Source organism: Ambystoma mexicanum, chromosome 13, assembly GCF_040938575.1.
Source record: "Ambystoma mexicanum isolate Mex_15411 chromosome 13, UKY_AmexF1_1, whole genome shotgun sequence".
NCBI lineage: Eukaryota > Metazoa > Chordata > Amphibia > Caudata > Ambystomatidae > Ambystoma > Ambystoma mexicanum.
The window spans coordinates 357,802,973-357,825,967 of record NC_090938.1 but is presented as its reverse complement, the minus strand read 5'-3'; the positions used below and the strand labels follow the sequence as shown (position 1 = coordinate 357,825,967).

The following is a 22,995-nucleotide window of genomic DNA, read 5'->3' as shown; positions in this document are numbered from 1 at the left end:
GATCCTACTCCAGTAACCCTTTTTCTACCTTTACAAATGTCTTCCGTAAGTGGTGCTCAGCAGAAAATGGAGTATAATAACAGTTGACATTTTTTATTTTCTGTTCTATTTTCAAAAACCCTCCGTAGCTGTATTTAAAGCGCAAACACCCCATAAATAACTTGCAATGAGTATTCCATGTCTAAAAGGCAGAGGAGCTGCCATACAACATTAACTGACAATCAAGGAAACCTTGAGGTGAACCAAAAAATGTCCAGAACATTTATTGGTTCAATAATTCAGTTTTGAGGTGAATTAGTAAAAAGTTCCAAAGTTGCTCCAGGTGAGGCTTGAACTCACAACCTCGGCATTGCTCACTGCATGTACTGCTGTATAAGTACAGCGCGCTAACCGATTGCGCCACTGGAGCTGCTGTGTTTTGGTTTTCGACATGAAACTACACCCACAAACACACACACAAGTGTACAAAAGCACCCACAAGCTCTGGCATTGTCTTTTTAGCTGACACCAAATTATGGGTGCCTTGTAGTGCCCATATTGTGCCACTGGAGCTTACCTTTTAGCCTGATATACACTTTGCCACTGATGTTCAGCCAATGGTGCAGTCAAATGTCCCTTCTACATTTTTGTCATGCTGCAGGCAGTGCCACTGGAGCCAGCATGATGCTCTTCCTCATATTCAACACGTGTCAATTGAAACACCTCCCAATGTCATCTTGGCGATGCCTATAAACACCCCAGGACTTTGATGAATTTTTCTCAACAGCAAGTGAGGCAGTTTTCCTGCAAACGGCTGGATGTACCTCAACAAGGAACGCATTGTGGTTCTATTTTGAAGATGTTTGTGTTATTACCTGTAAAGACTTGAATGCCTAACATAATCCCTGTAGACGAGGTGGCCGAGTGGTTAAGGCGATGGACTGCTAATCTGCTGTACACGCGTGGTTTCGAATCCCACCTTCGTCGATTTTAACTTTTGAAATCTTTTTTAAACATCTGCATTGCTCTAAGCACCATTGCCATTGGCTTTCAAAGAACATACAGACAAAAGTGAAAATATGCATGTTAGTTGATTAAGAAGGACACACACAAGGTTGTCGTGTTACTGGCAGGAATGCAATCTGCTGTGCTTGACTACCCTTTGAGCCAGAATCCGGATAGAAATTTAAAAAAGCAAAGGTAATATCCATATTGTCTCTCTGCTGCCATGTACATGTTTTTTTCAACTTTCACGCATCACATCTCCTCATTAGTCACCCTAAAATTGCGCGGAATACGCACAAATTAGCTGCTCCTCAAAAAATCGGCCAGAAAAAAACAGGTCAAATCACAATCATATACATACATTCTCACACACCCTTCAAATATGTCTACCCAGTAAACATCATGTTGTGTGCTCGTTGTGTTGCTGTTATGCGTCATAACCTGAGGGGCTCTGTAGCTCAGTGGCAGAGCACTGGTCTTGTGAACCAGGGGTCGTGAGTTCGATCCTCATCAGGGCCTCCAAATGGTAATTTTCTTGAACATTGTTGAATAGGAACTGATATTGCACATTGTACCTGTGCAACCTTTTACCAATGGATTCGGGCCTATAACAAAGCCACAAGCGCAAGGTGTCTGAATAGTCTGTGGGGAAGGTCGGCTTTCTGGACCTAATTTCTTCAAGAAAAAGACCTTGATAATCTTGTGATGACAGATGCAGATGATCACGGTGAAGCCCTTACTCTATTGAACAGTACAGCGGTTCTGGGTTGCACGCCTTTCTCTATTTTCAGGGACGTTGATGTGGCAAAATTTAATTGGAAAAGGGTTATTGCCATCACTCACTATTTAAATTCAATGACATCACAGGAAGCAGCAGCATCTGAACTTTGATCTTGGCTGGAAACGTTGAATGATGCCAAACACTGGGAAACTGGAGCTTGCGTTATGCTGGTTTTACTACTAATGGTGTGCCATACGGAAGCTCAAGCACCTTCCTCTGGATTAGTGTTGTGAACCCTCCAGGAGCTCTTGTTATATTTTTCTGAACTTCAACTTGATGTGTTTATCTATCAATGGCCGGGTAAGGAAGAACGAGTCAACGATCCTGTTTCTACTATGACAAACATGATCTATTTTTCACTGACTTTGCACCACCATTGTTTTATCTCTTCTTTAAGCATGGGACTCGAGCACCGTTCCCAAACAGACGAGGTGGCCGAGTGGTTAAGGCGATGGACTGCTAATCCATTGTGCTCTGCATGCGTGGGTTCGAATCCCACCTTCGTCGTATTCTTTCTTTATAGTCTGCATTTAAACATAGACCAAAGTCTTTCAACCTCCCTGTGAAAGACAGGAATGAGTACAGATATGGAAATAGAGATGTAAAAATAAGTTCATTGGTGCAGGCGGAGAATGAAATTAGTCAAAGACTTTCCTCGTAGGTTTCCATTCTTTACTATTATAGGAGCCAAAATCAGCGCAGTTAGTAAATTCCCAAGCTTACATCCCAAATTCTTTTTTCTTTTAGTTGTCTGCCTTTTACATGTTCCTTTTGCCATCATTCTGACCTGCTATCTAAACTCATGAACCTGTTCAGCATCCTACTCAATACATACATACCCGTAAAAGTACATACTCAAACGCATACCGACAATGTATCACCAACATAAGCACACACGCTTTCGCAAATCAGATGTATGATGACGTACTGAACACATGCAGAGATATACAGCCATTTTTACACAACCAGAAATTCATATACCTGGAGATCTACCTAGGTAAAACCCATGGTTTCTTTGCACTTTCTGTTGTTGGCTGTGATCAAGCAGCAGGTGGCCTTGTAGCTCAGTGGCAGAGCACTGGTCTCGTAAACCAGGGGTCATGAGTTCAGGGCCTCGGGCGGATTATTTTCAAAAAGCACAGGGAAGAGAAGCCAGAGTTGCACCATCTACAGAGAACCTTTTATGACGGGATGCATCCTCATAATTGAAGTCTTCCACAGAAGGAGTGAAATAGAGTTCGAGAGGAAGGCCTAATGTTTTCAGGCAAAGACTGACAAAAACCTTGCAATGTCGCATGTAGCTGCTTTGGTGAAAAGACTGTTCAAGTTCACAATGCAACGAAGGGGTGTTCCCCATCTCCATACAATCATCTCTTTGATAATGTAAACGTGCCAGGCGTGTTGAAAGACAAAGACAGACACAACCGCACATACCAGTTGAAGAAAGACAGCCAGCAAACACATTTGTATAGAGGTAAGCAAGCCTCAATTAGAGATGTGAGTCCCTCCGTTTCTGCGGGAGTCCACAAGTTTAATAAAAAATGAACACATATCTTTCATGTTCTAATGATTACCAATCTTTCTGATTAGCTCTGCATAGCTCCAATGGCTATGTGTGTGTGTGTGTGTGTGTATGTGCCCGTGTGTGTAGGGGAAGGGGTCGGTAGATGTGTTCACGCAGAGCAAGTTGCATACATCGCCAACAGCCATTCTCTCCTGCTCCTGTGCATCCAGTTCGGAAGCGAACCCACCCAATTGTTCTATATGTCTGCTACCCTGACCGCATTCACACATCATTGGCTATTAGTATGCAGCTTGTGGGCGCTGTCAATGGGATATAAGCACCATTCCCCATGTCTGCAATAGCTAGACCAGATTCTGAGGTATGATGAGCAGGGGTCCAGGCACTTCGCCTGACAAACGCCGGGCTTAGCCCTGCCGGGCCTAGCCCTGAGGGGCCTAACTGGGCATGGCCCTGTGTAAGGTAGGGTGAGCAGGGGACCACTTGCAACTAACCTTCGGCACCAATCAGGCATGGAGAGGTCTGTGCAAATGCCCAGCCCTTTAGCAATCTCGATCTGCAAAACCTTCAACTCCTAATTCTCATGGCTCCCAGAAGCCCTAGCCCATATGCAAATGAGGCGAGTTCCTATCAGCATCCTTGTTCTGCTTGATTTTATCAAAGTGACTGCCTGATTAGTGAAAGGGTATTTATTCTCAGAGGTTTGCTTCAAAGGCGATAATGCAGTAAATAGACAACATTATTCTTTGTAAGTTGATATTGTCTCCTGGATCCTACTCCAGTAACCCTTTTTCTACCTTTACAAATGTCTTCCGTAAGTGGTGCTCAGCAGAAAATGGAGTATAATAACAGTTGACATTTTTTATTTTCTGTTCTATTTTCAAAAACCCTCCGTAGCTGTATTTAAAGCGCAAACACCCCATAAATAACTTGCAATGAGTATTCCATGTCTAAAAGGCAGAGGAGCTGTCATACAACATTAAGTGACAATCAAGGAAACCTTGAGGTGAACCAAAAAATGTCCAGAACATTTATTGGTTCAATAATTCAGTTTTGAGGTGAATTAGTAAAAAGTTCCAAAGTTGCTCGAGGTGAGGCTTGAACTCACAACCTCGGCATTGCTCACTGCATGTACTGCTGTATAAGTACCACGCGCTAACCGATTGCGCCACTGGAGCTGCTGTGTTTTGGTTTTCGACATGAAACTACACCCACAAACACACACACAAGTGTACAAAAGCACCCACAAGCTCTGGCATTGTCTTTTTAGCTGACACCAAATTATGGGTGCCTTGTAGTGCCCATATTGTGCCACTGGAGCTTACCTTTTAGCCTGATATACACTTTGCCACTGATGTTCAGCCAATGGTGCAGTCAAATGTCCCTTCTACATTTTTGTCATGCTGCAGGCAGTGCCACTGGAGCCAGCATGATGCTCTTCCTCATATTCAACACGTGTCAATTGAAACACCTCCCAATGTCATCTTGGCGATGCCTATAAACACCCCAGGACTTTGATGAATTTTTCTCAACAGCAAGTGAGGCAGTTTTCCTGCAAACGGCTGGATGTACCTCAACAAGGAACGCATTGTGGTTCTATTTTGAAGATGTTTGTGTTATTACCTGTAAAGACTTGAATGCCTAACATAATCCCTGTAGACGAGGTGGCCGAGTGGTTAAGGCGATGGACTGCTAATCTGCTGTGCACGCGTGGTTTCGAATCCCACCTTCGTCGATTTTAACTTTTGAAATCTTTTTTAAACATCTGCATTGCTCTAAGCACCATTGCCATTGGCTTTCAAAGAACATACAGACAAAAGTGAAAATATGCATGTTAGTTGATTAAGAAGGACACAAACAAGGTTGTCGTGTTACTGGCAGGAATGCAATCTGCTGTGCTTGACTACCCTTTGAGCCAGAATCCGGATAGAAATTTAAAAAAGCAAAGGTAATATCCATATTGTCTCTCTGCTGCCATGTACATGTTTTTTTCAACTTTCACGCATCACATCTCCTCATTAGTCACCCTAAAATTGCGCGGAATACGCACAAATTAGCTGCTCCTCAAAAAATCGGCCAGAAAAAAACAGGTCAAATCACAATCATATACATACATTCTCACACACCCTTCAAATATGTCTACCCAGTAAACATCATGTTGTGTGCTCGTTGTGTTGCTGTTATGCGTGGTAACCTGAGGGGCTCTGTAGCTCAGTGGCAGAGCACTGGTCTTGTAAACCAGGGGTCGTGAGTTCGATCCTCATCAGGGCCTCCAAATGGTAATTTTCTTGAACATTGTTGAATAGGAACTGATATTGCACATTGTACCTGTGCAACCTTTTACCAATGGATTCGGGCCTATAACAAAGCCACAAGCGCAAGGTGTCTGAATAGTCTGTGGGGAAGGTCGGCTTTCTGGACCTAATTTCTTCAAGAAAAAGACCTTGATAATCTTGTGATGACAGATGCAGATGATCACGGTGAAGCCCTTACTCTATTGAACAGTACAGCGGTTCTGGGTTGCACGCCTTTCTCTATTTTCAGGGACGTTGATGTGGCAAAATTTAATTGGAAAAGGGTTATTGCCATCACTCACTATTTAAATTCAATGACATCACAGGAAGCAGCAGCATCTGAACTTTGATCTTGGCTGGAAACGTTGAATGATGCCAAACACTGGGAAACTGGAGCTTGCGTTATGCTGGTTTTACTACTAATGGTGTGCCATACGGAAGCTCAAGCACCTTCCTCTGGATTAGTGTTGTGAACCCTCCAGGAGCTCTTGTTATATTTTTCTGAACTTCAACTTGATGTGTTTATCTATCAATGGCCGGGTAAGGAAGAACGAGTCAACGATCTTGTTTCTATTATGACAAACATGATCTATTTTTCACTGACTTTGCACCACCATTGTTTTATCTCTTCTTTAAGCATGGGATTCGAGCACCGTTCCCAAACAGACGAGGTGGCCGAGTGGTTAAGGCGATGGACTGCTAATCCATTGTGCTCTGCACGCGTGGGTTCGAATCCCACCTTCGTCGTATTTTTTCTTTATAGTCTGCATTTAAACATAGACCAAAGTCTTTCAACCTCCCTGTGAAAGACAGGAATGAGTACAGATATGGAAATAGAGATGTAAAAATAAGTTCATTGGTGCAGGCGGAGAATGATATTAGTCAAAGACTTTCCTCGTAGGTTTCCATTCTTTACTATTATAGGAGCCAAAATCAGCGCAGTTAGTAAACTCCCAAGCTTACATCCCAAATTCTTTTTTCTTTTAGTTGTCTGCCTTTTACATGTTCCTTTTGCCATCATTCTGACCTGCTATCTAAACTCATGAACCTGTTCAGCATCCTACTCAATACATACATACCCGTAAAAGTACATACTCAAACGCATACCGACAATGTATCACCAACATAAGCACACACGCTTTCGCAAATCAGATGTATGATGACGTACTGAACACATGCAGAGATATACAGCCATTTTTACACAACCAGAAATTCATATACCTGGAGATCTACCTAGGTAAAACCCATGGTTTCTTTGCACTTTCTGTTGTTGGCTGTGAGCAAGCAGCAGGTGGCCTTGTAGCTCAGTGGCAGAGCACTGGTCTCGTAAACCAGGGGTCATGAGTTCAAACCTCATCAGGGCCTCGGGCGGATTATTTTCAAAAAGCACGGGGAAGAGAAGCCAGAGTTGCACCATCTACAGAGAACCTTTTATGACGGGATGCATCCTCATAATTGAAGTCTTCCACAGAAGGAGTGAAATAGAGTTCGAGAGGAAGGCCTAATGTTTTCAGGCAAAGCCTGACAAAAACCTTGCAATGTCGCATGTAGCTGCTTTGGTGAAAAGACTGTTCAAGTTCACAATGCAACGGAGGGGTGTTCCCCATCTCCATACAATCATCTCTTTGATAATGTAAACGTGCCAGGCGTGTTGAAAGACAAAGACAGACACAACCGCACATACCAGTTGAAGAAAGACAGCCAGCAAACACATTTGTATAGAGGTAAGCAAGCCTCAATTAGAGATGTGAGTCCCTCCGTTTCTGCGGGAGTCCACAAGTTTAATAAAAAATGAACACATATCTTTCATGTTCTAATGATTACCAATCTTTCTGATTAGCTCTGCATAGCTCCAATGGCTATGTGTGTGTGTGTGTGTGTATGTGCCCGTGTGTGTAGGGGAAGGGGTCGGTAGATGTGTTCACGCAGAGCAAGTTGCATACATCGCCAACAGCCATTCTCTCCTGCTCCTGTGCATCCAGTTCGGAAGCGAACCCACCCAATTGTTCTATATGTCTGCTACCCTGACCGCATTCACACATCATTGGCTATTAGTATGCAGCTTGTGGGCGCTGTCAATGGGATATAAGCACCATTCCCCATGTCTGCAATAGCTAGACCAGATTCTGAGGTATGATGAGCAGGGGTCCAGGCACTTCGCCTGACGAACGCCGGGCTTAGCCCTGCCGGGCCTAGCCCTGAGGGGCCTAACTGGGCATGGCCCTGTGTAAGGTAGGGTGAGCAGGGGACCACTTGCAACTAACCTTCGGCACCAATCAGGCATGGAGAGGTCTGTGCAAATGCCCAGCCCTTTAGCAATCTCGATCTGCAAAACCTTCAACTCCTAATTCTCATGGCTCCCAGAAGCCCTAGCCCATATGCAAATGAGGCGAGTTCCTATCAGCATCCTTGTTCTGCTTGATTTTATCAAAGTGACTGCCTGATTAGTGAAAGGGTATTTATTCTCAGAGGTTTGCTTCAAAGGCGATAATGCAGTAAATAGACAACATTATTCTTTGTAAGTTGATATTGTCTCCTGGATCCTACTCCAGTAACCCTTTTTCTACCTTTACAAATGTCTTCCGTAAGTGGTGCTCAGCAGAAAATGGAGTATAATAACAGTTGACATTTTTTATTTTCTGTTCTATTTTCAAAAACCCTCCGTAGCTGTATTTAAAGCGCAAACACCCCATAAATAACTTGCAATGAGTATTCCATGTCTAAAAGGCAGAGGAGCTGTCATACAACATTAACTGACAATCAAGGAAACCTTGAGGTGAACCAAAAAATGTCCAGAACATTTATTGGTTCAATAATTCAGTTTTGAGGTGAATTAGTAAAAAGTTCCAAAGTTGCTCCAGGTGAGGCTTGAACTCACAACCTCGGCATTGCTCACTGCATGTACTGCTGTATAAGTACCGCGCGCTAACCGATTGCGCCACTGGAGCTGCTGTGTTTTGGTTTTCAACATGAAACTACACCCACAAACACACACACAAGTGTACAAAAGCACCCACAAGCTCTGGCATTGTCTTTTTAGCTGACACCAAATTATGGGTGCCTTGTAGTGCCCATATTGTGCCACTGGAGCTTACCTTTTAGCCTGATATACACTTTGCCACTGATGTTCAGCCAATGGTGCAGTCAAATGTCCCTTCTACATTTTTGTCATGCTGCAGGCAGTGCCACTGGAGCCAGCATGATGCTCTTCCTCATATTCAACACGTGTCAATTGAAACACCTCCCAATGTCATCTTGGCGATGCCTATAAACACCCCAGGACTTTGATGAATTTTTCTCAACAGCAAGTGAGGCAGTTTTCCTGCAAACGGCTGGATGTACCTCAACAAGGAACGCATTGTGGTTCTATTTTGAAGATGTTTGTGTTATTACCTGTAAAGACTTGAATGCCTAACATAATCCCTGTAGACGAGGTGGCCGAGTGGTTAAGGCGATGGACTGCTAATCTGCTGTGCACGCGTGGTTTCGAATCCCACCTTCGTCGATTTTAACTTTTGAAATCTTTTTTAAACATCTGCATTGCTCTAAGCACCATTGCCATTGGCTTTCAAAGAACATACAGACAAAAGTGAAAATATGCATGTTAGTTGATTAAGAAGGACACAAACAAGGTTGTCGTGTTACTGGCAGGAATGCAATCTGCTGTGCTTGACTACCCTTTGAGCCAGCATCCGGATAGAAATTTAAAAAAGCAAAGGTAATATCCATATTGTCTCTCTGCTGCCATGTACATGTTTTTTTCAACTTTCACGCATCACATCTCCTCATTAGTCACCCTAAAATTGCGCGGAATACGCACAAATTAGCTGCTCCTCAAAAAATCGGCCAGAAAAAAACAGGTCAAATCACAATCATATACATACATTCTCACACACCCTTCAAATATGTCTACCCAGTAAACATCATGTTGTGTGCTCGTTGTGTTGCTGTTATGCGTGGTAACCTGAGGGGCTCTGTAGCTCAGTGGCAGAGCACTGGTCTTGTAAACCAGGGGTCGTGAGTTCGATCCTCATCAGGGCCTCCAAATGGTAATTTTCTTGAACATTGTTGAATAGGAACTGATATTGCACATTGTACCTGTGCAACCTTTTACCAATGGATTCGGGCCTATAACAAAGCCACAAGCGCAAGGTGTCTGAATAGTCTGTGGGGAAGGTCGGCTTTCTGGACCTAATTTCTTCAAGAAAAAGACCTTGATAATCTTGTGATGACAGATGCAGATGATCACGGTGAAGCCCTTACTCTATTGAACAGTACAGCGGTTCTGGGTTGCACGCCTTTCTCTATTTTCAGGGACGTTGATGTGGCAAAATTTAATTGGAAAAGGGTTATTGCCATCACTCACTATTTAAATTCAATGACATCACAGGAAGCAGCAGCATCTGAACTTTGATCTTGGCTGGAAACGTTGAATGATGCCAAACACTGGGAAACTGGAGCTTGCGTTATGCTGGTTTTACTACTAATGGTGTGCCATACGGAAGCTCAAGCACCTTCCTCTGGATTAGTGTTGTGAACCCTCCAGGAGCTCTTGTTATATTTTTCTGAACTTCAACTTGATGTGTTTATCTATCAATGGCCGGGTAAGGAAGAACGAGTCAACGATCTTGTTTCTACTATGACAAACATGATCTATTTTTCACTGACTTTGCACCACCATTGTTTTATCTCTTCTTTAAGCATGGGACTCGAGCACCGTTCCCAAACAGACGAGGTGGCCGAGTGGTTAAGGCGATGGACTGCTAATCCATTGTGCTCTGCACGCGTGGGTTCGAATCCCACCTTCGTCGTATTTTTTCTTTATAGTCTGCATTTAAACATAGACCAAAGTCTTTCAACCTCCCTGTGAAAGACAGGAATGAGTACAGATATGGAAATAGAGATGTAAAAATAAGTTCATTGGTGCAGGCGGAGAATGAAATTAGTCAAAGACTTTCCTCGTAGGTTTCCATTCTTTACTATTATAGGAGCCAAAATCAGCGCAGTTAGTAAATTCCCAAGCTTACATCCCAAATTCTTTTTTCTTTTAGTTGTCTGCCTTTTACATGTTCCTTTTGCCATCATTCTGACCTGCTATCTAAACTCATGAACCTGTTCAGCATCCTACTCAATACATACATACCCGTAAAAGTACATACTCAAACGGATACCGACAATGTATCACCAACATAAGCACACACGCTTTCGCAAATCAGATGTATGATGACGTACTGAACACATGCAGAGATATACAGCCATTTTTACACAACCAGAAATTCATATACCTGGAGATCTACCTAGGTAAAACCCATGGTTTCTTTGCACTTTCTGTTGTTGGCTGTGAGCAAGCAGCAGGTGGCCTTGTAGCTCAGTGGCAGAGCACTGGTGTAAACCAGGGGTCATGAGTTCAAACCTCATCAGGGCCTCGGGCGGATTATTTTCAAAAAGCACGGGGAAGAGAAGCCAGAGTTGCACCATCTACAGAGAACCTTTTATGACGGGATGCATCCTCATAATTGAAGTCTTCCACAGAAGGAGTGAAATAGAGTTCGAGAGGAAGGCCTAATGTTTTCAGGCAAAGACTGACAAAAACCTTGCAATGTCGCATGTAGCTGCTTTGGTGAAAAGACTGTTCAAGTTCACAATGCAACGGAGGGGTGTTCCCCATCTCCATACAATCATCTCTTTGATAATGTAAACGTGCCAGGCGTGTTGAAAGACAAAGACAGACACAACCGCACATACCAGTTGAAGAAAGACAGCCAGCAAACACATTTGTATAGAGGTAAGCAAGCCTCAATTAGAGATGTGAGTCCCTCCGTTTCTGCGGGAGTCCACAAGTTTAATAAAAAATGAACACATATCTTTCATGTTCTAATGATTACCAATCTTTCTGATTAGCTCTGCATAGCTCCAATGGCTATGTGTGTGTGTGTGTATGTGCCCGTGTGTGTAGGGGAAGGGGTCGGTAGATGTGTTCACGCAGAGCAAGTTGCATACATCGCCAACAGCCATTCTCTCCTGCTCCTGTGCATCCAGTTCGGAAGCGAACCCACCCAATTGTTCTATATGTCTGCTACCCTGACCGCATTCACACATCATTGGCTATTAGTATGCAGCTTGTGGGGGCTGTCAATGGGATATAAGCACCATTCCCCATGTCTGCAATAGCTAGACGAGATTCTGAGGTATGATGAGCAGGGGTCCAGGCACTTCGCCTGACAAACGCCGGGCCTAGCCCTGAGGGGCCTAACTGGGCATGGCCCTGTGTAAGGTAGGGTGAGCAGGGGACCACTTGCAACTAACCTTCGGCACCAATCAGGCATGGAGAGGTCTGTGCAAATGCCCAGCCCTTTAGCAATCTCGATCTGCAAAACCTTCAACTCCTAATTCTCATGGCTCCCAGAAGCCCTAGCCCATATGCAAATGAGGCGAGTTCCTATCAGCATCCTTGTTCTGCTTGATTTTATCAAAGTGACTGCCTGATTAGTGAAAGGGTATTTATTCTCAGAGGTTTGCTTCAAAGGCGATAATGCAGTAAATAGACAACATTATTCTTTGTAAGTTGATATTGTCTCCTGGATCCTACTCCAGTAACCCTTTTTCTACCTTTACAAATGTCTTCCGTAAGTGGTGCTCAGCAGAAAATGGAGTATAATAACAGTTGACATTTTTTATTTTCTGTTCTATTTTCAAAAACCCTCCGTAGCTGTATTTAAAGCGCAAACACCCCATAAATAACTTGCAATGAGTATTCCATGTCTAAAAGGCAGAGGAGCTGTCATACAACATTAACTGACAATCAAGGAAACCTTGAGGTGAACCAAAAAATGTCCAGAACATTTATTGGTTCAATAATTCAGTTTTGAGGTGAATTAGTAAAAAGTTCCAAAGTTGCTCCAGGTGAGGCTTGAACTCACAACCTCGGCATTGCTCACTGCATGTACTGCTGTATAAGTACCATGCGCTAACCGATTGCGCCACTGGAGCTGCTGTGTTTTGGTTTTCGACATGAAACTACACCCACAAACACACACACAAGTGTACAAAAGCACCCACAAGCTCTGGCATTGTCTTTTTAGCTGACACCAAATTATGGGTGCCTTGTAGTGCCCATATTGTGCCACTGGAGCTTACCTTTTAGCCTGATATACACTTTGCCACTGATGTTCAGCCAATGGTGCAGTCAAATGTCCCTTCTACATTTTTGTCATGCTGCAGGCAGTGCCACTGGAGCCAGCATGATGCTCTTCCTCATATTCAACACGTGTCAATTGAAACACCTCCCAATGTCATCTTGGCGATGCCTATAAACACCCCAGGACTTTGATGAATTTTTCTCAACAGCAAGTGAGGCAGTTTTCCTGCAAACGGCTGGATGTACCTCAACAAGGAACGCATTGTGGTTCTATTTTGAAGATGTTTGTGTTATTACCTGTAAAGACTTGAATGCCTAACATAATCCCTGTAGACGAGGTGGCCGAGTGGTTAAGGCGATGGACTGCTAATCTGCTGTACACGCGTGGTTTCGAATCCCACCTTTGTCGATTTTAACTTTTGAAATCTTTTTTAAACATCTGCATTGCTCTAAGCACCATTGCCATTGGCTTTCAAAGAACATACAGACAAAAGTGAAAATATGCATGTTAGTTGATTAAGAAGGACACAAACATGGTTGTCGTGTTACTGGCAGGAATGCAATCTGCTGTGCTTGACTACCCTTTGAGCCAGAATCCGGATAGAAATTTAAAAAAGCAACGGTAATATCCATATTGTCTCTCTGCTGCCATGTACATGTTTTTTTCAACTTTCACGCATCACATCTCCTCATTAGTCACCCTAAAATTGCGCGGAATACGCACAAATTAGCTGCTCCTCAAAAAATCGGCCAGAAAAAAACAGGTCAAATCACAATCATATACATACATTCTCACACACCCTTCAAATATGTCTACCCAGTAAACATCATGTTGTGTGCTCGTTGTGTTGCTGTTATGCGTCATAACCTGAGGGGCTCTGTAGCTCAGTGGCAGAGCACTGGTCTTGTAAAACCAGGGGTCGTGAGTTCGATCCTCATCAGGGCCTCCAAATGGTAATTTTCTTGAACATTGTTGAATAGGAACTGATATTGCACATTGTACCTGTGCAACCTTTTACCAATGGATTCGGGCCTATAACAAAGCCACAAGCGCAAGGTGTCTGAATAGTCTGTGGGGAAGGTCGGCTTTCTGGACCTAATTTCTTCAAGAAAAAGACCTTGATAATCTTGTGATGACAGATGCAGATGATCACGGTGAAGCCCTTACTCTATTGAACAGTACAGCGGTTCTGGGTTGCACGCCTTTCTCTATTTTCAGGGACGTTGATGTGGCAAAATTTAATTGGAAAAGGGTTATTGCCATCACTCACTATTTAAATTCAATGACATCACAGGAAGCAGCAGCATCTGAACTTTGATCTTGGCTGGAAACGTTGAATGATGCCAAACACTGGGAAACTGGAGCTTGCGTTATGCTGGTTTTACTACTAATGGTGTGCCATACGGAAGCTCAAGCACCTTCCTCTGGATTAGTGTTGTGAACCCTCCAGGAGCTCTTGTTATATTTTTCTGAACTTCAACTTGATGTGTTTATCTATCAATGGCCGGGTAAGGAAGAACGAGTCAACGATCTTGTTTCTACTATGACAAACATGATCTATTTTTCACTGACTTTGCACCACCATTGTTTTATCTCTTCTTTAAGCATGGGACTTGAGCACCGTTCCCAAACAGACGAGGTGGCCGAGTGGTTAAGGCGATGGACTGCTAATCCATTGTGCTCTGCACGCGTGGGTTCGAATCCCACCTTCGTCGTATTTTTTCTTTATAGTCTGCATTTAAACATAGACCAAAGTCTTTCAACCTCCCTGTGAAAGACAGGAATGAGTACAGATATGGAAATAGAGATGTAAAAATAAGTTCATTGGTGCAGGCGGAGAATGAAATTAGTCAAAGACTTTCCTCGTAGGTTTCCATTCTTTACTATTATAGGAGCCAAAATCAGCGCAGTTAGTAAATTCCCAAGCTTACATCCCAAATTCTTTTTTCTTTTAGTTGTCTGCCTTTTACATGTTCCTTTTGCCATCATTCTGACCTGCTATCTAAACTCATGAACCTGTTCAGCATCCTACTCAATACATACATACCCGTAAAAGTACATACTCAAACGCATACCGACAATGTATCACCAACATAAGCACACACGCTTTCGCAAATCAGATGTATGATGACGTACTGAACACATGCAGAGATATACAGCCATTTTTACACAACCAGAAATTCATATACCTGGAGATCTACCTAGGTAAAACCCATGGTTTCTTTGCACTTTCTGTTGTTGGCTGTGAGCAAGCAGCAGGTGGCCTTGTAGCTCAGTGGCAGAGCACTGGTCTCGTAAACCAGGGGTCATGAGTTCAAACCTCATCAGGGCCTCGGGCGGATTATTTTCAAAAAGCACGGGGAAGAGAAGCCAGAGTTGCACCATCTACAGAGAACCTTTTATGACGGGATGCATCCTCATAATTGAAGTCTTCCACAGAAGGAGTGAAATAGAGTTCGAGAGGAAGGCCTAATGTTTTCAGGCAAAGACTGACAAAAACCTTGCAATGTCGCATGTAGCTGCTTTGGTGAAAAGACTGTTCAAGTTCACAATGCAACGGAGGGGTGTTCCCCATCTCCATACAATCATCTCTTTGATAATGTAAACGTGCCAGGCGTGTTGAAAGACAAAGACAGACACAACCGCACATACCAGTTGAAGAAAGACAGCCAGCAAACACATTTGTATAGAGGTAAGCAAGCCTCAATTAGAGATGTGAGTCCCTCTGTTTCTGCGGGAGTCCACAAGTTTAATAAAAAATGAACACATATCTTTCATGTTCTAATGATTACCAATCTTTCTGATTAGCTCTGCATAGCTCCAATGGCTATGTGTGTGTGTGTGTGTGTATGTGCCCGTGTGTGTAGGGGAAGGGGTCGGTAGATGTGTTCACGCAGAGCAAGTTGCATACATCGCCAACAGCCATTCTCTCCTGCTCCTGTGCATCCAGTTCGGAAGCGAACCCACCCAATTGTTCTATATGTCTGCTACCCTGACCGCATTCACACATCATTGGCTATTAGTATGCAGCTTGTGGGCGCTGTCAATGGGATATAAGCACCATTCCCCATGTCTGCAATAGCTAGACCAGATTCTGAGGTATGATGAGCAGGGGTCCAGGCACTTCGCCGGGCTTAGCCCTGCCGTACCTAGCCCTGAGGGGCCTAACTGGGCATGGCCCTGTGTAAGGTAGGGTGAGCAGGGGACCACTTGCAACTAACCTTCGGCACCAATCAGGCATGGAGAGGTCTGTGCAAATGCCCAGCCCTTTAGCAATCTCGATCTGCAAAACCTTCAACTCCTAATTCTCATGGCTCCCAGAAGCCCTAGCCCATATGCAAATGAGGCGAGTTCCTATCAGCATCCTTGTTCTGCTTGATTTTATCAAAGTGACTGCCTGATTAGTGAAAGGGTATTTATTCTCAGAGGTTTGCTTCAAAGGCGATAATGCAGTAAATAGACAACATTATTCTTTGTAAGTTGATATTGTCTCCTGGATCCTACTCCAGTAACCCTTTTTCTACCTTTACAAATGTCTTCCGTAAGTGGTGCTCAGCAGAAAATGGAGTATAATAACAGTTGACATTTTTTATTTTCTGTTCTATTTTCAAAAACCCTCCGTAGCTGTATTTAAAGCGCAAACACCCCATAAATAACTTGCAATGAGTATTCCATGTCTAAAAGGCAGAGGAGCTGTCATACAACATTAACTGACAATCAAGGAAACCTTGAGGTGAACCAAAAAATGTCCAGAACATTTATTGGTTCAATAATTCAGTTTTGAGGTGAATTAGTAAAAAGTTCCAAAGTTGCTCCAGGTGAGGCTTGAACTCACAACCTCGGCATTGCTCACTGCATGTACTGCTGTATAAGTACCGCGCGCTAACCGATTGCGCCACTGGAGCGGCTGTGTTTTGGTTTTCGACATGAAACTACACCCACAAACACACACACAAGTGTACAAAAGCACCCACAAGCTCTGGCATTGTCTTTTTAGCTGACACCAAATTATGGGTGCCTTGTAGTGCCCATATTGTGCCACTGGAGCTTACCGTTTAGCCTGATATACACTTTGCCACTGATGTTCAGCCAATGGTGCAGTCAAATGTCCCTTCTACATTTTTGTCATGCTGCAGGCAGTGCCACTGGAGCCAGCATGATGCTCTTCCTCATATTCAACACGTGTCAATTGAAACACCTCCCAATGTCATCTTGGCGATGCCTATAAACACCCCAGGACTTTGATGAATTTTTCTCAACAGCAAGTGAGGCAGTTTTCCTGCAAACGGCTGGATGTACCTCAACAAGGAACGCATTGTGGTTCTATTTTGAAGATGTTTGTGTTATTACCTGTAAAGACTTGAATGCCTAACATAATCCCTGTAGACGAGGTGGCCGAGTGGTTAAGGTGATGGACTGCTAATCTGCTGTACACGCGTGGTTTCGAATCCCACCTTTGTCGATTTTAGCTTTTGAAATCTTTTTTAAACATCTGCATTGCTCTAAGCACCATTGCCATTGGCTTTCAAAGAACATACAGACAAAAGTGAAAATATGCATGTTAGTTGATTAAGAAGGACACAAACAAGGTTGTCGTGTTACTGGCAGGAATGCAATCTGCTGTGCTTGACTACCCTTTGAGCCAGAATCCGGATAGAAATTTAAAAAAGCAAAGGTAATATCCATATTGTCTCTCTGCTGCCATGTACATGTTTTTTTCAACTTTCACGCATCACATCTCCTCATTAGTCACCCTAAAATTGCGCGGAATACGCACAAATTAGCTGCTCCTCAAAAAATCGGCCAGAAAAAAACAGGTCAAATCACAATCATATACATACATTCTCACACACCCTTCAAATATGTCTACCCAGTAAACATCATGTTGTGTGCTCGTTGTGTTGCTGTTATGCGTCATAACCTGAGGGGCTCTGTAGCTCAGTGGCAGAGCACTGGTCTTGTAAACCAGGGGTCGTGAGTTCGATCCTCATCAGGGCCTCCAAATGGTAATTTTCTTGAACATTGTTGAATAGGAACTGATATTGCACATTGTACCTGTGCAACCTTTTACCAATGGATTCGGGCCTATAACAAAGCCACAAGCGCAAGGTGTCTGAATAGTCTGTGGGGAAGGTCGGCTTTCTGGACCTAATTTCTTCAAGAAAAAGACCTTGATAATCTTGTGATGACAGATGCAGATGATCACGGTGAAGCCCTTACTCTATTGAACAGTACAGCGGTTCTGGGTTGCACGCCTTTCTCTATTTTCAGGGACGTTGATGTGGCAAAATTTAATTGGAAAAGGGTTATTGCCATCACTCACTATTTAAATTCAATGACATCACAGGAAGCAGCAGCATCTGAACTTTGATCTTGGCTGGAAACGTTGAATGATGCCAAACACTGGGAAACTGGAGCTTGCGTTATGCTGGTTTTACTACTAATGGTGTGCCATACGGAAGCTCAAGCACCTTCCTCTGGATTAGTGTTGTGAACCCTCCAGGAGCTCTTGTTATATTTTTCTGAACTTCAACTTGATGTGTTTATCTATCAATGGCCGGGTAAGGAAGAACGAGTCAACGATCTTGTTTCTACTATGACAAACATGATCTATTTTTCACTGACTTTGCACCACCATTGTTTTATCTCTTCTTTAAGCATGGGACTCGAGCACCGTTTCCAAACAGACGAGGTGGCCGAGTGGTTAAGGCGATGGACTGCTAATCCATTGTGCTCTGCACGCGTGGGTTCGAATCCCACCTTCGTCGTATTTTTTCTTTATAGTCTGCATTTAAACATAGACCAAAGTCTTTCAACCTCCCTGTGAAAGACAGGAATGAGTACAGATATGGAAATAGAGATGTAAAAATAAGTTCATTGGTGCAGGCGGAGAATGAAATTAGTCAAAGACTTTCCTCGTAGGTTTCCATTCTTTACTATTATAGGAGCCAAAATCAGCGCAGTTAGTAAATTCCCAAGCTTACATCCCAAATTCTTTTTTCTTTTAGTTGTCTGCCTTTTACATGTTCCTTTTGCCATCATTCTGACCTGCTATCTAAACTCATGAACCTGTTCAGCATCCTACTCAATACATACATACCCGTAAAAGTACATACTCAAACGCATACCGACAATGTATCACCAACATAAGCACACACGCTTTCGCAAATCAGATGTATGATGACGTACTGAACACATGCAGAGATATACAGCCATTTTTACACAACCAGAAATTCATATACCTGGAGATCTACCTAGGTAGAACCCATGGTTTCTTTGCACTTTCTGTTGTTGGCTGTGAGCAAGCAGCAGGTGGCCTTGTAGCTCAGTGGCAGAGCACTGGTCTCGTAAACCAGGGGTCATGAGTTCAAACCTCATCAGGGCCTCGGGCGGATTATTTTCAAAAAGCACGGGGAAGAGAAGCCGGAGTTGCACCATCTACAGAGAACCTTTTATGACGGGATGGATCCTCATAATTGAAGTCTTCCACAGAAGGAGTGAAATAGAGTTCGAGAGGAAGGCCTAATGTTTTCAGGCAAAGACTGACAAAAACCTTGCAATGTCGCATGTAGCTGCTTTGGTGAAAAGACTGTTCAAGTTCACAATGCAACGGAGGGGTGTTCCCCATCTCCATACAATCATCTCTTTGATAATGTAAACGTGCCAGGCGTGTTGAAAGACAAAGACAGACACAACCGCACATACCAGTTGAAGAAAGACAGCCAGCAAACACATTTGTATAGAGGTAAGCAAGCCTCAATTAGAGATGTGAGTCCCTCCGTTTCTGCGGGAGTCCACAAGTTTAATAAAAAATGAACACATATCTTTCATGTTCTAATGATTACCAATCTTTCTGATTAGCTCTGCATAGCTCCAATGGCTATGTGTGTGTGTGTGTGTGTATGTGCCCGTGTGTGTAGGGGAAGGGGTCGGTAGATGTGTTCACGCAGAGCAAGTTGCATACATCGCCAACAGCCATTCTCTCCTGCTCCTGTGCATCCAGTTCGGAAGCGAACCCACCCAATTGTTCTATATGTCTGCTACCCTGACCGCATTCACACATCATTGGCTATTAGTATGCAGCTTGTGGGCGCTGTCAATGGGATATAAGCACCATTCCCCATGTCTGCAATAGCTAGACCAGATTCTGAGGTATGATGATCAGGGGTCCAGGCACTTCGCCTGACGAACGCCGGGCTTAGCCCTGCCGGGCCTAGCCCTGAGGGGCCTAACTGGGCATGGCCCTGTGTAAGGTAGGGTGAGCAGGGGACCACTTGCAACTAACCTTCGGCACCAATCAGGCATGGAGAGGTCTGTGCAAATGCCCAGCCCTTTAGCAATCTCGATCTGCAAAACCTTCAACTCCTAATTCTCATGGCTCCCAGAAGCCCTAGCCCATATGCAAATGAGGCGAGTTCCTATCAGCATCCTTGTTCTGCTTGATTTTATCAAAGTGACTGCCTGATTAGTGAAAGGGTATTTATTCTCAGAGGTTTGCTTAAAAGGCGATAATGCAGTAAATAGACAACATTATTCTTTGTAAATTGATATTGTCTCCTGGATCCTACTCCAGTAACCCTTTTTCTACCTTTACAAATGTCTTCCGTAAGTGGTGCTCAGCAGAAAATGGAGTATAATAACAGTTGACATTTTTTATTTTCTGTTCTATTTTCAAAAACCCTCCGTAGCTGTATTTAAAGCGCAAACACCCCATAAATAACTTGCAATGAGTATTCCATGTCTAAAAGGCAGAGGAGCTGTCATACAACATTAACTGACAATCAAGGAAACCTTGAGGTGAACCAAAAAATGTCCAGAACATTTATTGGTTCAATAATTCAGTTTTGAGGTGAATTAGTAAAAAGTTCCAAAGTTGCTCCAGGTGAGGCTTGAACTCACAACCTCGGCATTGCTCACTGCATGTACTGCTGTATAAGTACCGCGCGCTAACCGATTGCGCCACTGGAGCGGCTGTGTTTTGGTTTTCGACATGAAACTACACCCACAAACACACACACAAGTGTACAAAAGCACCCACAAGCTCTGGCATTGTCTTTTTAGCTGACACCAAATTATGGGTGCCTTGTAGTGCCCATATTGTGCCACTGGAGCTTACCTTTTAGCCTGATATACACTTTGCCACTGATGTTCAGCCAATGGTGCAGTCAAATGTCCCTTCTACATTTTTGTCATGCTGCAGGCAGTGCCACTGGAGCCAGCATGATGCTCTTCCTCATATTCAACACGTGTCAATTGAAACACCTCCCAATGTCATCTTGGCGATGCCTATAAACACCCCAGGACTTTGATGAATTTTTCTCAACAGCAAGTGAGGCAGTTTTCCTGCAAACGGCTGGATGTACCTCAACAAGGAACGCATTGTGGTTCTATTTTGAAGATGTTTGTGTTATTACCTGTAAAGACTTGAATGCCTAACATAATCCCTGGAGACGAAGTGGCCGAGTGGTTAAGGCGATGGACTGCTAATCTGCTGTACACGCGTGGTTTCGAATCCCACCTTTGTCGATTTTAGCTTTTGAAATCTTTTTTAAACATCTGCATTGCTCTAAGCACCATTGCCATTGGCTTTCAAAGAACATACAGACAAAAGTGAAAATATGCATGTTAGTTGATTAAGAAGGACACAAACAATGTTGTCGTATTACTGGCAGGAATGCAATCTGCTGTGCTTGACTACCCTTTGAGCCAGAATCCGGATAGAAATTTAAAAAAGCAAAGGTAATATCCATATTGTCTCTCTGCTGCCATGTACATGTTTTTTTCAACTTTCACGCATCACATCTCCTCATTAGTCACCCTAAAATTGCGCGGAATACGCACAAATTAGCTGCTCCTCAAAAAATCGGCCAGAAAAAAACAGGTCAAATCACAATCATATACATACATTCTCACACACCCTTCAAATATGTCTCCCCAGTAAACATCATGTTGTGTGCTCGTTGTGTTGCTGTTATGCGTCATAACCTGAGGGGCTCTGTAGCTCAGTGGCAGAGCACTGGTCTTGTAAACCAGGGGTCGTGAGTTCGATCCTCATCAGGGCCTCCAAATGGTAATTTTCTTGAACATTGTTGAATAGGAACTGATATTGCACATTGTACCTGTGCAACCTTTTACCAATGGATTCGGGCCTATAACAAAGCCACAAGCGCAAGGTGTCTGAATAGTCTGTGGGGAAGGTCGGCTTTCTGGACCTAATTTCTTCAAGAAAAAGACCTTGATAATCTTGTGATGACAGATGCAGATGATCACGGTGAAGCCCTTACTCTATTGAACAGTACAGCGGTTCTGGGTTGCACGCCTTTCTCTATTTTCAGGGACGTTGATGTGGCAAAATTTAATTGGAAAAGGGTTATTGCCATCACTCACTATTTAAATTCAATGACATCACAGGAAGCAGCAGCATCTGAACTTTGATCTTGGCTGGAAACGTTGAATGATGCCAAACACTGGGAAACTGGAGCTTGCGTTATGCTGGTTTTACTACTAATGGTGTGCCATACGGAAGCTCAAGCACCTTCCTCTGGATTAGTGTTGTGAACCCTCCAGGAGCTCTTGTTATATTTTTCTGAACTTCAACTTGATGTGTTTATCTATCAATGGCCGGGTAAGGAAGAACGAGTCAACGATCTTGTTTCTACTATGACAAACATGATCTATTTTTCACTGACTTTGCACCACCATTGTTTTATCTCTTCTTTAAGCATGGGACTCGAGCACCGTTCCCAAACAGACGAGGTGGCCGAGTGGTTAAGGCGATGCACTCGTGGGTTCGAATCCCACCTTCGTCGTATTTTTTCTTTATAGTCTGCATTTAAACATAGACCAAAGTCTTTCAACCTCCCTGTGAAAGACAGGAATGAGTACAGATATGGAAATAGAGATGTAAAAATAAGTTCATTGGTGCAGGCGGAGAATGAAATTAGTCAAAGACTTTCCTCGTAGGTTTCCATTCTTTACTATTATAGGAGCCAAAATCAGCGCAGTTAGTAAATTCCCAAGCTTACATCCCAAATTCTTTTTTCTTTTAGTTGTCTGCCTTTTACATGTTCCTTTTGCCATCATTCTGACCTGCTATCTAAACTCATGAACCTGTTCAGCATCCTACTCAATACATACATACCCGTAAAAGTACATACTCAAACGCATACCGACAATGTATCACCAACATAAGCACACACGCTTTCGCAAATCAGATGTATGATGACGTACTGAACACATGCAGAGATATACAGCCATTTTTACACAACCAGAAAT

General features: G+C 43.3%; 23 non-coding genes across 23 annotated transcripts; 17 read left to right on the top strand and 6 right to left on the bottom strand.

Annotated features, from left to right (window-relative positions):
* Positions 1-314: 314 nt before the first annotated feature.
* Positions 315-409, bottom strand: TRNAI-UAU (transfer RNA isoleucine (anticodon UAU)). The gene is made up of 2 exons: positions 372-409; positions 315-350 (listed from the first exon to the last, which is right to left on the bottom strand). It is a non-coding gene; the product is annotated as a tRNA-Ile (tRNA).
* A 480-nt stretch (positions 410-889) lies between these two features.
* TRNAS-GCU (transfer RNA serine (anticodon GCU)) lies at positions 890-966 on the top strand. The gene has a single exon. It is a non-coding gene; the product is annotated as a tRNA-Ser (tRNA).
* Positions 967-1,431: 465 nt separating this feature from the next.
* On the top strand, positions 1,432-1,503 carry TRNAT-UGU (transfer RNA threonine (anticodon UGU)). The gene has a single exon. It is a non-coding gene; the product is annotated as a tRNA-Thr (tRNA).
* A 687-nt stretch (positions 1,504-2,190) lies between these two features.
* TRNAS-GCU (transfer RNA serine (anticodon GCU)) lies at positions 2,191-2,272 on the top strand. The gene has a single exon. It is a non-coding gene; the product is annotated as a tRNA-Ser (tRNA).
* A 2,098-nt stretch (positions 2,273-4,370) lies between these two features.
* On the bottom strand, positions 4,371-4,465 carry TRNAI-UAU (transfer RNA isoleucine (anticodon UAU)). The gene is made up of 2 exons: positions 4,428-4,465; positions 4,371-4,406 (listed from the first exon to the last, which is right to left on the bottom strand). It is a non-coding gene; the product is annotated as a tRNA-Ile (tRNA).
* A 480-nt stretch (positions 4,466-4,945) lies between these two features.
* Positions 4,946-5,022, top strand: TRNAS-GCU (transfer RNA serine (anticodon GCU)). The gene has a single exon. It is a non-coding gene; the product is annotated as a tRNA-Ser (tRNA).
* A 465-nt stretch (positions 5,023-5,487) lies between these two features.
* TRNAT-UGU (transfer RNA threonine (anticodon UGU)) lies at positions 5,488-5,559 on the top strand. Its single transcript has one exon. It is a non-coding gene; the product is annotated as a tRNA-Thr (tRNA).
* A 687-nt stretch (positions 5,560-6,246) lies between these two features.
* TRNAS-GCU (transfer RNA serine (anticodon GCU)) lies at positions 6,247-6,328 on the top strand. Its single transcript has one exon. It is a non-coding gene; the product is annotated as a tRNA-Ser (tRNA).
* A 546-nt stretch (positions 6,329-6,874) lies between these two features.
* On the top strand, positions 6,875-6,946 carry TRNAT-CGU (transfer RNA threonine (anticodon CGU)). The gene has a single exon. It is a non-coding gene; the product is annotated as a tRNA-Thr (tRNA).
* Positions 6,947-8,434: 1,488 nt separating this feature from the next.
* TRNAI-UAU (transfer RNA isoleucine (anticodon UAU)) lies at positions 8,435-8,529 on the bottom strand. The gene is made up of 2 exons: positions 8,492-8,529; positions 8,435-8,470 (listed from the first exon to the last, which is right to left on the bottom strand). It is a non-coding gene; the product is annotated as a tRNA-Ile (tRNA).
* Positions 8,530-9,009: 480 nt separating this feature from the next.
* TRNAS-GCU (transfer RNA serine (anticodon GCU)) lies at positions 9,010-9,086 on the top strand. Its single transcript has one exon. It is a non-coding gene; the product is annotated as a tRNA-Ser (tRNA).
* Positions 9,087-9,551: 465 nt separating this feature from the next.
* TRNAT-UGU (transfer RNA threonine (anticodon UGU)) lies at positions 9,552-9,623 on the top strand. The gene has a single exon. It is a non-coding gene; the product is annotated as a tRNA-Thr (tRNA).
* Positions 9,624-10,310: 687 nt separating this feature from the next.
* Positions 10,311-10,392, top strand: TRNAS-GCU (transfer RNA serine (anticodon GCU)). Its single transcript has one exon. It is a non-coding gene; the product is annotated as a tRNA-Ser (tRNA).
* A 2,084-nt stretch (positions 10,393-12,476) lies between these two features.
* TRNAI-UAU (transfer RNA isoleucine (anticodon UAU)) lies at positions 12,477-12,571 on the bottom strand. The gene is made up of 2 exons: positions 12,534-12,571; positions 12,477-12,512 (listed from the first exon to the last, which is right to left on the bottom strand). It is a non-coding gene; the product is annotated as a tRNA-Ile (tRNA).
* A 1,022-nt stretch (positions 12,572-13,593) lies between these two features.
* On the top strand, positions 13,594-13,666 carry TRNAT-UGU (transfer RNA threonine (anticodon UGU)). Its single transcript has one exon. It is a non-coding gene; the product is annotated as a tRNA-Thr (tRNA).
* Positions 13,667-14,353: 687 nt separating this feature from the next.
* Positions 14,354-14,435, top strand: TRNAS-GCU (transfer RNA serine (anticodon GCU)). The gene has a single exon. It is a non-coding gene; the product is annotated as a tRNA-Ser (tRNA).
* A 546-nt stretch (positions 14,436-14,981) lies between these two features.
* Positions 14,982-15,053, top strand: TRNAT-CGU (transfer RNA threonine (anticodon CGU)). The gene has a single exon. It is a non-coding gene; the product is annotated as a tRNA-Thr (tRNA).
* Positions 15,054-16,530: 1,477 nt separating this feature from the next.
* TRNAI-UAU (transfer RNA isoleucine (anticodon UAU)) lies at positions 16,531-16,625 on the bottom strand. Its single transcript has 2 exons — positions 16,588-16,625; positions 16,531-16,566 (listed from the first exon to the last, which is right to left on the bottom strand). It is a non-coding gene; the product is annotated as a tRNA-Ile (tRNA).
* Positions 16,626-17,647: 1,022 nt separating this feature from the next.
* TRNAT-UGU (transfer RNA threonine (anticodon UGU)) lies at positions 17,648-17,719 on the top strand. Its single transcript has one exon. It is a non-coding gene; the product is annotated as a tRNA-Thr (tRNA).
* Positions 17,720-18,406: 687 nt separating this feature from the next.
* On the top strand, positions 18,407-18,488 carry TRNAS-GCU (transfer RNA serine (anticodon GCU)). Its single transcript has one exon. It is a non-coding gene; the product is annotated as a tRNA-Ser (tRNA).
* Positions 18,489-19,034: 546 nt separating this feature from the next.
* Positions 19,035-19,106, top strand: TRNAT-CGU (transfer RNA threonine (anticodon CGU)). Its single transcript has one exon. It is a non-coding gene; the product is annotated as a tRNA-Thr (tRNA).
* A 1,488-nt stretch (positions 19,107-20,594) lies between these two features.
* TRNAI-UAU (transfer RNA isoleucine (anticodon UAU)) lies at positions 20,595-20,689 on the bottom strand. Its single transcript has 2 exons — positions 20,652-20,689; positions 20,595-20,630 (listed from the first exon to the last, which is right to left on the bottom strand). It is a non-coding gene; the product is annotated as a tRNA-Ile (tRNA).
* Positions 20,690-21,711: 1,022 nt separating this feature from the next.
* Positions 21,712-21,783, top strand: TRNAT-UGU (transfer RNA threonine (anticodon UGU)). The gene has a single exon. It is a non-coding gene; the product is annotated as a tRNA-Thr (tRNA).
* Positions 21,784-22,995: the final 1,212 nt, after the last annotated feature.